Genomic DNA, 13,070 nt, shown 5'->3' with positions numbered 1-13,070 from the left:
TAGTTTTTGGTGAGACTTCGTTGCCGACACTGAGATCTGAAAACAATAATTATTGGTGAGACTTCGTTGCCTACACGGTGACCTGAAAAACAATAGTTTTTGGTGAGACTTCGTTGCCGACACTGAGATTTGAAAAGAATAACTATTGGTGAGACTTCGTTGCCGACCCAAAGATCTGAAAAACAATCATTATTGGTAAGACTTCGTTGCCGACCCGAAGATCTGAAAAACAATTATTATTGGTGAGACTTCGTTGCCGACACGGAGATCTGAAAAACAATGATTATTGATGAGACTTCATTGCCGATACGGAGATCTGAAAACAATAATTATTGGTAAGACTTCGTTGCCGACCCGAAGATCTGAAAAACAATTATTATTGGTGAGACTTCGTCGCCGACACGGAGATCTGAAAACAATGATTATTGGTGAGACTTCATTGCCGACACGGTGACCTGAAACAAAATAGTATTGGTGAGACTTCGTTGCCGACACGAAGATCTGAAAACAATAATTAATGGTGAGACTTCGTTGCCGACACGGAGATCTGAAAACAATAATTATTGGTGAGACTTCGTTGCCGACACGGAGATCTGCAAACAATAGTTATTGGTGGGACTTCATTGCCGACACTGAGATCTGAAAACAATAATTATTTGTAAGACTTCGTTGCCGACACGGAGATCTGAAAAAAATAATTATTGGTGAGACTTCGTTGCCGACACGGTGACCTGAAAAATAATAGTTTTTGGTGAGACTTCGTTGCCGACACTGAGATCTGAAAAGAATAACTATTGGTGAGACTTCGTTGCCGACACGGAGATCTGAAAACAATAATTATTGGTGAGATTTCGTTGCAGACACGGTGACCTGAAAAACAATAGTTTTTGGTGAGACTTCATTGCCGACACTGAGATCTGAAAACAATAATTATTGGTGAGACTACGTTGCCAATACTTAGATCTGGAAACAATGATTATTGGTGAGCCTTCGTTGCCGACACGGTGACCTGAAAAACAATAGTTTTTGGTGAGACTTCGTTGCCGACACTGAGATTTGAAAAGAATAACTATTGGTGAGACTTCGTTGCCGATACGAAGATCTGAAAACAATATCCATATTGGCAAGACTTCGTTGCTGATACAGAGATCTGAAAACAATAAATATTGGCCAGACTTGAGACGTGTAATGAAAGGCGTGACCTTTTGATTTCACTTCAGCAATTCCGATATGATATTGCTTTTCTTTGCATTATCTTGTCTTGCAAATATTTTTGTTTTGCAAGTACATGTAAAAAAAATATTGCTTGGAACAACTGCTGAATACCCCGCCACACAAATAACTCTACCCTTATCCTATATCTAGGCCTAATCTTAACCCTAATCTCAACACTACTCTAATCCGATATCTAGTCCTAATCATAACCCTCACCCTAACCCTAACTCTAACCAGGAGGGAAGCTTAGCCTGAAAACTATATTCTACTGATGCGTGGTATAGGGTATTCTGCAGTTGATACTAAAAATGTATCTACCCAATACTGTACCGATATCAATCCTACCATTAATGATACAATTTCTGATACAATTATTATCAAATCAGTCATTACCTATTAATCAATTAATTATCCATGTCTAATGCTGGGATAGCATACTATGTTTTTATCTTTAAAAATCTTCTAATTCTAATCATAAATCTATGCTTCTTCGTTTTATCATTAATCACCCATTACCTAATCATTTATCAAATTATCAATCCTAAATTATCAGCTCCTAAGGCTAGGTTATCAATCTCTCTATAAAATATCTACTTTGTCATTTAGACATATTATTTTACTTCATGTCAACGGGAATTTTTCATTTTTACCGCTTAAAATTATGCCTTAATACATTTTTTGTATAGTTCTTTTACTCTATATTTCAAATTAAATCGATACATATATAAGGTCAAAGCATAGTTTACTGAAACAATAACACAATATCTTATGCCTTACTTTATTGTGTAATAGTACACAAATCTATTGATATCGGTACAGTATTGTGTAGGTATTGATTTGCTTATAATCAGGAAAGACCAGAGTAAAATAGCGGATCGCAAAACCTTCATAAATTGACTGTGCAAATCGATGCTATTTAACAGTATTTCTAAAAAGTAATAATCTAATAATATCCATTAGGTCTAAAAATATTTATTTCACCAAATCCACCGTAATATATCACGATAAATATACCAATAAAAGTAATTTAATAAAAATGAAATCAAATATGAAGACGAAAATATTTATGTTAAAATTCCAAAGTAAGTATAATAATATCTTACCATACTTACAATAGAAGATATTCTGGATTTTGAATCTTAGTTGAAGATTGATGGATGTTTCTTCTCACACAGATTCCAATCGCTTGAAGAACGTTCCCGCGATGTGACGTGTTCGCAAAGGAATAAGAAGTTTATAGTTGTCCATTTCCAACCCAACAATCTTCGTGATAATGGAATCTACAATATTCTAAGATGGGTAAGGGTAGATTAAAACTTGGCCCTTACACTACTTTAATATTAATTAAGGGCCTATGTGTATCAATGTTCTCCTAACGTTTAGATTTGGCCAAGCTCAAACCCATCCTTACCCATCTCAGTAAATTATAGAGCTCCATTAAGATCACAAGTGATATTGCTGAATTCTCTGCAGACAACTTCACTTACCCCGACATCTATTTGGTCAGTCTCAGCATTCTCCGGTTCAGTCTGGCAGGAATATAATCCAAATGATTGAATATCCATCCAAAAAATATTTCCTTGCACACACAATAAATAGGATCCAATAGAATTCCTCAGGCAATCGTCGATTCAGGTCCAATATACAATATTCACAAGTGTTCAGCAATGTTATTCCATATCGTGTTCTTGGTAGTAGCAATCGTCAAAGTTTGCATTTAATCTTGAAGCCTTTCTGCGCGTCACAGACCAATCAACAAACCTTCTGCAAGGTTCGAATCAGTCAGGACGATATTTGGCTTTGACGAATACTGTAGACGATTTTGACATCAGGTCCTTCTTAGTTATGCTTTCCTCAGTTAATGGTGATATATGAAAGAATGGTTCATCTTATTACCATCGGTTTCCATATCTGTCGATATCTGTCTGCTTCTGAAGCACGCGTCGAAATGTTCACATGGAGATAGATTGAAAATTTAGCAAATACGCAATTTACGTCGGTGCTGTTCATCAAGTTTGAGGGCTTGTTCCTGATTTGAACATATTATTAAGTCACAGGACCTTCGAACTGTATATTTCAGCTGCAGAGATGGCGTTTGGATTTCAAAGACGGTTGAAACATGCAACATGTGTCCCGAATGTCCCGAATGTCGAAAAGAGTCCTGAGAATTGTGTTGCAGAAAAGTCCAATCATCGTTGTCGAAAATCCAATCGTTACGATAACATATACAGTGGACACGGGATTAATCACATTGTCCAGAAAAGAGTTTCAACTTGATATATTTGTGCCGAATAGATGATAGATTCCGAAGTTGGTTGAATGAAGTCACAAAAAGCCCAGTGTCTTGAATTAGTACAGGTTAATGTCTTCACGTTGCAGCAAGTCCACTTGTGTCAATAACCATGCACTGTCCAAGGGACATCCTTTTCTTCATAACAAGAAGTTCATATCCAGAAAGTACGGCGAAGAGGTTAAACTCGAGATGGAAGTCCCAGGTTTGGGCATTGCATTCCCGATGTGCGTGGCGACCCATTGGCTTGACGAAGATGTTCCTGTATATCAGTTCGGCCTCATCCTCTACCTGTATACATGGCATGAAAAATATAATAAAAGCCAATGAAAATGTAATAAAAGCCAATGAAATTCATATAATATATTTAATCGAAAATTAAAATGTTTAAATTTAATAGACCAGGGGGTGTTTCATAAAGCTTTTCGTAAAGTTACGCATGACTTTACAAACGACTTGTATATGAAAAGCCAAATGGGATGCTCAATCATTTTTGATTTTTATTTATTAAGTTGGACTGTGTAGATGTAGATTAACCTTCTTATTATAGCAAACAATTTTAATGCAAAGTATATTTTTTCCCATAATTTAATTGAGGTTATTGGAAATATCAGAAAAAAATTTGGGCATCCTATCTGGCGCTTCATATAAAAGTCGTTCGTTAAGTCATGCGTAACTTAACGAACTCTTTATGAAACTCCCCCCGGTTTACTTACACATTTTAACTGATGGATGTTTCTTTCCTTGGGACCTAGTCCGGGACCTAGTGACGAATTATTCTATTAACCTGTTATTAATAAATGAACTACAATACTTGGAATTCAGTCTGCATACATTACTTGTTGCTTTGTCGGACAAGCTTTCTGGTTGCTAAAACAACGTTTGTTTATAAAGTATGCATAACATTTGAATATGTTAGTAACCGGTCTATAACAATGATGCCAACAGGCTCTCAAAAGTTGGAGGCACTTTATGAGGGAGCTAGGGTGTGGAAGAGGTAGCCCCCAAGAATATGTCTATTGGGGGTTATAAAGAAGCATTTCAATGCACTATGGAGAAAGAAAAACCGCTCAAGGTACCACAAACTTTGAAAGGAGAGGATACAGAACAGTGCACATTCTACTTTCTATCTCGTATTGTTTGTACATTTTTGAGATAGATTTCGATATGATTATTTGCAAGATAAGGAATTGGTGACATTTTATTTTGACAGAATGGTTCGCAAGATAACATGGGTATCGAGTGATTTTAAAGTATATTCCGAATTACAGTTTTCTTTATCAGGCTTTAGCTACTTGAATGTACGTGAACCCAATTCGATGTGGCTCCGTAACCTAGAACTGTCAGATAATTCAGAGAAACTGCCCATGATTTATAAGGTTTTTACGTTAATTTAATCTATCAATAGTTTTCTTAATTAACTGTAGAGTCAGGTAAAAGTTTCTCGTCTTTGTCAGAATTGCTTTTAGTGGTGCCTTTCCCCCTTGAATACTTAAACGTCTGAACCTATATGATGTTATCAACATTTAATATTATATCTAGATCATTTTTTCAGATCTATTGACAAATGCTAAGGAGGAAAAGTATATCTTACAAACTGAACTTACCAAATTGAGTGCCTCACATAGGTTTAAGCTGTCCCCTGGATGTCAGTTTTTTGGAGGGGGGGCGGGGGGTCGACAAACCAAACTGTACTCCATTTTTCTTGGGCGAATAGAAAATCTGGAGAAGCAAACAGAAATGCAGATATACGTCAACGTCAATCTTGTTATACATGCCAGAATATGGCAGAATGAACGTAATACGAGGTATTGCTAGGTCAGACAAACAGTACACAATGGTTTGTCTGGCCTCATAAAACCTATCGATATGTGCAGTTTGTATTCTGATTATTAAAACTAGATGTGGATGTAATAATTTATCATTAGACACACACAACAAAGAAACAAATTCTAATTGACCATTTACAAAATTCAAATGTATGCATTCAAATTAAGTTATATCTATATAGAGACGAGTTATTACACTCACCTGTCACGAATGATGTAATGTATTGAAATTGTCAGAATGCAAATTGCATAGTTAGATGTTGCCAGGTTAGACAAACATTATACACTATGAACATGACAGACAAAGAGAGCGGACAAAATATACAGTTCCTCAGGTAGACAAAGTAACATCCCTTCACTGCTATTATGTTAAAATGTGTAAAACAGGTGTCACATGCATATTCACCTGTTCTACACAGTTTTACATAATAGCAGTGAAGGGATGTTCCTTTGTCTACCGGAGGAACTGTATATTTTGTCCGCTTTCTTTGTCCGTCATGTTCATAGTGATAGCTTGCCCTATCTTATAACAAGTAATGCATGTAATTTACTATTGAAATACAATTATTCGTAAACAGGTAAATGGAATAATACGTGTCGGGGCATTTCACAAAGACATGTGCATTAAGCGTGGTTACATAACGACGATGGCCTTTTACACGGGGAAACATAAGGGTATGGGGGTGGAAAACTAAATGAGTAGTATGATCACATAAGTATTATGGCCTTGACTAGTCAAAAACTAAAAGGATATATTGAAATTAAGAATTAATATTTTGAAAAAAGAGTAAGAAATATAGGAAAAGAAAAATGTTCCCTTTACCGTTTTAAAAGGTACAAAATATCAAAATTACATAAGTTATAACCTTTAGGATATTATCCAAGAGTGATTTTTAAAGTATTAGGCTAACAGTAACACGCTCTTGAAACTACAGCGGTAGATCCACGGGGGCTGAGGGGCACGTACCCCCTGGAAAACATAATCTCATATATCTTCAGTATATTCAAATACAAGAGAACATGGCCCTAATTGTATCTCCTCCGCCCTATTCCCCAGGAAATATTCCCCCTAAAGGTATTTAGGCCAGCCCCCCCCCCCCAACCGTTGAGAAAATCATGGATACGCAACGGTTAAACCTTTATATTGATTAAGGTTAGCCTGAAAAATACAAATTAAATACTACTGATACGTTTATATCATTTTCTTACCAAACTGGACGCCCCAGATGTTTTTCCTCATGATGCCCATGTTTGTCAGTTTCTGGGATAGACGAAGATTGAAAACGTTTTGCCCTTTTCTCTGTCGAACAGAAAATCTGAAAAGTAAGCAAAGTATGCCACATTTTTTGAAAAAGATTTCATGACGTATTGATCTTTAGCACTGCAAATAGGCAGCATTTGCTCACATGAATAGTCAATCCACACATACACACAATCATGCCGATGCGGCTGTAAGCAAAGTTTGACAGTAGACTTACAATTTGAATTTTAATTATTCTTTCTAGCATCGGTAAGTTGAAAAAATTGTATTTTACTACTATTTAGGTTTCATCAATAAATTGTCACAAAGCACCGATTTTTAGTGAAATCAGTTGAGTTTTGTACAGTGGTATTTGAACTGTTGAGAATCAATAGCATAGCTTTTAATACACAGCTAGGAGCCCAGGATAGTAATGCAGCTATGGGTGAGTGGGTCATCGGACTTGGTATGCCATTTATGAAGCATTTGAACGGAAAATTCATATATTTATTTCAGTTTTTCTATCATTATAGATAGCACTGATAAGGAAAAAGTGTATTGAGAAGAAAAAGATACTCAAATAAACTCCATTCTAAACTTTGAATTCAATTAAAGAATTTCCTTTCCCAAGATCCATTTCCAAACACAATGAACAATGTATCCTACTTTGTTTATTGGATTCCCAGGCATTATATTTTTTCAACAAAAAAAACTCTTATTTATGATTTGGCCAATTTATCCAATTCTGGTTATACAAACAAATACAATAGATCTAGACCATTGTTGCTAGATATGACAAACATTATGGCTCGTCCTACCTAACAATACGTTACATGCAATTCGCATTCTGACTAAGCATTTAAATAAAATTATTCGTAACAGGTTAATGAAATAATTTGTAACGAGGCACTTAACAAATATACGTGCATTAAATTGATTGCATTATGATATGACCTATTAAAAATAAATCGTTATAAATCCAACATTCATGAATCTGTTAAAAATCTAAACAAATTTTTCAGATAAGCATTAGAACTGAAAGGCAGTATTGAACAGAAACACTCTGAAATTACATCAATTCTCAAATCTAATTATAAACATCTCAAAGAGAACATCACTTTTCCCAAAACATTGATCTGTACTGAGCTGAACAAAAAATAAATATATTAATAACAATTTGATCGCAGTCCCCATCAGAAATCAATCAACTTAATTTTAATTTTCCGAAACTAGACTAGTCTGTCTTGTGCAATTAAAGTAGTTTCAAATCCAATGAGAGTAGACTACTGCGTATCAATTTAAACGTGTTTAATAATATGTAGCAAACGATGCGATGAGAAACTAGATCTAGACCTAACCCTCTACTATTAAAAATAAGTGTTTTCAGAGCTGGTTGTCCTATGACTTACCTCATCGAAAACATAACAAAATGCTCCCCGGGAACGATGAAATATAATCCTAGCTCTGATTTTGACGATTTTGACAATGACTTCAACGACGACTTCGACGAGAACAACGAAATTTAAAGCCTAAGTAAAGGGTTCCAGTGAACTAAAGTAACTGAATGATGAGCCTTAACGGAGAGCCCGCACCCAATCACCTTCCCTGATTTTGCATCTATCAGCCAATCAGCTTCAATCTTCTGTACCTTGATTATCACGTGTCTTTACTTTAGCCAATCAATGTGTACAAGAACAAAATAGCACGTGCTTTCAGCCTCCCAAAATAGGCGTGGCTTACAAGGCCAGAAATATGTCCGGGACTCAAAAAGAAATATACATAAGCCACGCGACTATGAATAGGCTGCAGATAACATGAATTCCATTAATGTTAATATCCGGATGGTGTATATACCAGTACGGACACCTGTATGAAATTCTGTTGTGACTGACAGATCAAGCAGGAACCGTCTCAAAATATGTTGAAAATCACCTGGCTCTATAAACGAATTCACGCATACACAATTCAATCCCCGAAGCCTACCTGTTTGTCCGTGTTAGTTGAATTTCTATTTTTGTTTGCAAAGTTCCAAATCTCTTTTCATACGTGTTTAAAGCCCTCACATTTTACTGGTCTAGCGCCCCCTCTGCTCAGAAGAGATCACGAGGCAATATAAAAAATATCGATCATGTGACGATCTTTAGTATTATGAAAGATAATACAAGAAGTCATAAAAACAATTAGCTGCAGACAACTCAATAATTATGAAACACTCTTATCATTCTGTTATATTTTCCTATCAAACTGCACTTCTCTGATAAGTTCTTCTTTCAAGCTGCCTCCTCTGTGCATTTATTTGTTTATTTATTTATTTATTCATTTGTATTTTTACTCATTTATTCATTTTTCTATATATTAATACATTTAATTAATTGCTTTTTTCCCCCAGGGAAGGGTGGACGGGGGGGGGGGGGGCGTAAAACCGAAACCTACATTATCTTGTCTATGTTCAACATTCTTATAAGTGCCGCTTACCATCTATGATAAGCGCCCTCTTCCCCCATGATAGTTGCCCCTACTCATTTTGACGCAAGCCCAGTTTTCCTTTCTAACAAGAGTCCCTTACCCTTACAATAAATGCCTCTTCTCACATCTCTCATTAATGCTTCTATTAAAATCTGAAAGGTGCCTTTTTTCCTTCGACAAGTGCTTATTTTTCTTTGTAATAATCGTCCATTTCCATTCTCATTATGTGTCCATATTCATCTCAGGTGGGTACCCATTTTCATTTCAGATGACTGCCCCTTTCAGGTACAAGAAGTGCCCTTATCACCTCTGATAAGTACCCCTTCACCTCTGATTAATTTCCCCCTTTAAAATCTAAGAGGTGCCCCTTTTATTTTGCAGTATGAGCCCCTTTTTATTCTTATAAAGTATGCTGATGACACTGCTATCACAGGTTTCATTAAAGGTAATACAAAGTTTTGGGAAATTTTAAAATTCGCTGGATAGTGTTTCTTTACAATTTTGATATATTTGGATGCCCCTGTGAATGTATTATAAGCACTAGAAAATTTAGCTCCCAAAACACTTCTGCTTTCGAGAAAAATTGAATATCAAAATTTACCGGTGCTCCCGGTAAATTTTAATATATTTCAAATAAGGTTTACGGCCAAACAATGGTAGCTACGACCATGAAAATCCCATAATTTGTAGTTGTGATATATAATGTCCAAACGGGAATAGCCAATCCGTCGATTTTAGTCAAGAACATTGTTTTATGGCTTAATTAAATCTTGGCCTTCAGAGGGAGCTGTACAACATAATTAGTATATTATTTACAATTTCATAACTTTAGACTCGATTTCAACCGCGACAACGATCACTGAATATTGTAGGATCGCATATGCTTCGAATATGTTCATTTGAACGAATTTCATGACCCCATACCAAAACTTTGTATTACCTTTAAGAAAGGAAATAGTGAGAATGAGTATTTTTGTCAAGTTAATCAGTTTGTTGAATGGTGCGATCGCCACAACCTATATTTGAATGTTCAAAAAACCAAAGAGATTATTATAAACTTTCGACGTGATGACGTTAATCATATCCCCTTGTATATTCAAGAACAGACAATCGAACACGTACATGAATATAAGTATATTGGTACCTTGATTGATGATAAGCTACGATTTAATAAGAACACCAACGCTGTACACAGTAGAGCTAATCAACGGATATTTTTTCTAAGGAAGCTCAACAAATATAACGTTGACAGGACGATCTTGCATCTTTTCTATCAGTCTTTCATTCAAATTGTTATTCTATTCAATCTCATTTGTTTTATGGAAATCTCACACAAGCAGACAAAACTAAACTCGAACGTCCTAGGCAAATTGCTCAACGTCTTATCGGCATTGAATTGAATTGAATTACCACCCCTATCAGTTTTGTTTGAATATCGCTTATTGACTAAAATATCTTCTATCATGACAGACCCATCACATCCACTATTTTCTTGTTTTACTTTTAACCGCTCATGAATCCGCCTGCGTGTACCAATAACCCGTAGAGCCAGATACAGAAATTCTTTTATTCCAAATTCCATGCACATCTATATTGCACAAATAACACGAAGTTCTCAGTTTTGGGCGAAATAATAGCGATAATAGCGATTATGATTATTTGTTAACTTTTTCTCTACCCACCCAGTAAAATAAATTTGTAGGGATTGGGTTGGAAAGTTTTCCACCTTATCACCTCTGTGGGTCAAACACATCCGTTGTTTAGCTCTGTTGCTGATTTTTTTTTCTACAGTACTATGGTGATGTATTTTCTGTCATGCATTATGATTGGAAATTATGCCATCTCTCCTTCTCTATCTCTCCCCTTTCCAGGCACGTAGCCACGGGGGGGGGGGGGGGGGGGGGGGGCACGTGCCCCCCCCCCCAAAAAAAATTTTCCAAGATCGGTTGAACTTTTTTTTAATGATGTCATTATGAAATTGAAATAAAGCTGAAGTATTCTGAAACGTACAAATTAACACATTAACATATACGCACTTTAAAAAATACATCCGTCTCAAAATTGTAATTTTAAAGGAAATTTGGGTGTTTTTGAAAAACACCCAAATTTCCCGGCCCTGCAATGAATGAGGTGTAACCGTAAACAGAATAACTAACGATTCATTAACTACCGCTGTTGTTTATCTTGCAAAATAATGTATTGAAATAATTTTAAAGTTAGCAATTAAAGTAAGAACTTGAACAGATCAACGTGCAACTTCCTATCCCCAAGGTTTTGTTCATTACGACACTGACTGCAAGGACGATTTCGACGATTTCGACTAAAGTCACTACACGATGACACGTAACAAAAGAGACTGCATCCAATCAACTACCCTGATTTTATCGGTGCAAACCAATCGGCTTTAATCTGCTGTACCTTGATTATCACGTGTCTTTACCGTAGCCAATCAATATGTGCAAGAACAAAATAGCACGTGCTTTCAGCCTCCAACAATAGGCGTGGCTTACAAGGCCAGAAATATGTCCGGGGACCCAAAAAGAAATATACATAAGCCACGCGACTATGAATAGGCTGCAGATAACATGAATTCCATTAATGTTAATATCGGGCTAGTGTATATACCAGTACGAACACCTGTACGAAATTCCATTATGACTGACAGATCAAGCAGGGACCGTCTCAAAATATGTTGAAAATCACTTGGCTCTGTAAACGAATTAACGCATACACAATTCAATCCCCGAAGCCTACCTGTTTTCCGTGTTAGATAAATTTTCTATTCTTGTTTACAAAGTTTTAAATCGGCTCTTTTAATACGTGTTTAAAGCCCTCACCTGTACATTGTACTGGTCTAGCGCCCCCTCTACTCCGAAGAGATCACGAGACAATAAATGAAAGCCATCATGCATGTGACGATCTTTAGTACTGTGTATTTGGAAAGATAATACAACAAGTCATAAAAACAATTAGCTGCGCATAACGCAATATGAAACACTTTTATCATTCGGTTATATTTTCCAATCAAACTGCACTTCTCTGATAAGTTCTTCTTTCAAGCTGCCTCCTCTGTGCATTTATTTGTTTACTTATTTATATATTAATAAATGTAATTAATTATTTTTTTCCTGGGGAGGGGAGGAGGAGGGGCGTAAACCGAAACCACATTCTTATTAGCGCCGCTTACCATCTTTAATAAGTGCCCCTTCCCCATGATGTCTTTCGTCTATGTCTGATCGTCAACGAAATAGAGTTAAGTCATTTGTCAATTCTGTTTGTTGCTACGGCAGGCAACCAGGGAAAACGAATTCGTTTAATAATATTATGAAAATGCAAGCATCATTTTAAGCAAACAGAACTTTGTTATTCCTAGCTCGTTTTTTCCTGATTGAGGTGTCATATGAAAGGGTAAAAAATGAACTTTCTAGAAAATGTGATTTTCTTTTTGAAAATTCTGATACCGTCCGCCAAATGACTTTTTGGTTCCCTCTCTTCAAATAAATTGTTATCACTCAGGCGTGAAATATGAGTTGCATCAAATGAAAGAGTAGGATCTAAGCTTTACAAATATGTGCCATTTATTGATCATAATTGTGATTAAATTATGATAAAACATCGATAGTTCTCGGTTTTCTTTTGTACGCGCCGGTATACGCGTTTATGGTAATTTTCTAGCCTCCAGGGCCAGACCGGAGGGGAAAAACAAAAGGGGGGAGGGGAGTGGTGATTATGCCCATTGGCGAGACTTCCGGCCACCGCCTGCGCCTGCCGGTCTTTAGATCTTCAGTAGATCAAGATGGATGCTCACGATACCGACCCAGACCTACCAAGCCTCACGCACATAGCTGGTCCATTATACTTCGTTTTGCATAGTAGAATAGGAACTGTTCATTGTACATTGTGTACTTTTTGTAAACACTACATGCACTTTAGATCGAACTTGAAAGGCAATTCTTTTTTTTTAAAGAAAGGACTTATGATGTCTGCGCATTAAACCTATTTTGAAGTGTACAGGTTGATGTTATTGCTT

Source organism: Strongylocentrotus purpuratus, unplaced genomic scaffold (genome assembly GCF_000002235.5).
Source record: "Strongylocentrotus purpuratus isolate Spur 01 unplaced genomic scaffold, Spur_5.0 spur5_scaffold_21, whole genome shotgun sequence".
NCBI lineage: Eukaryota > Metazoa > Echinodermata > Echinoidea > Camarodonta > Strongylocentrotidae > Strongylocentrotus > Strongylocentrotus purpuratus.
The sequence above is the reverse complement of the archived record's forward strand: the minus strand, read 5'-3'. Positions refer to the sequence as shown.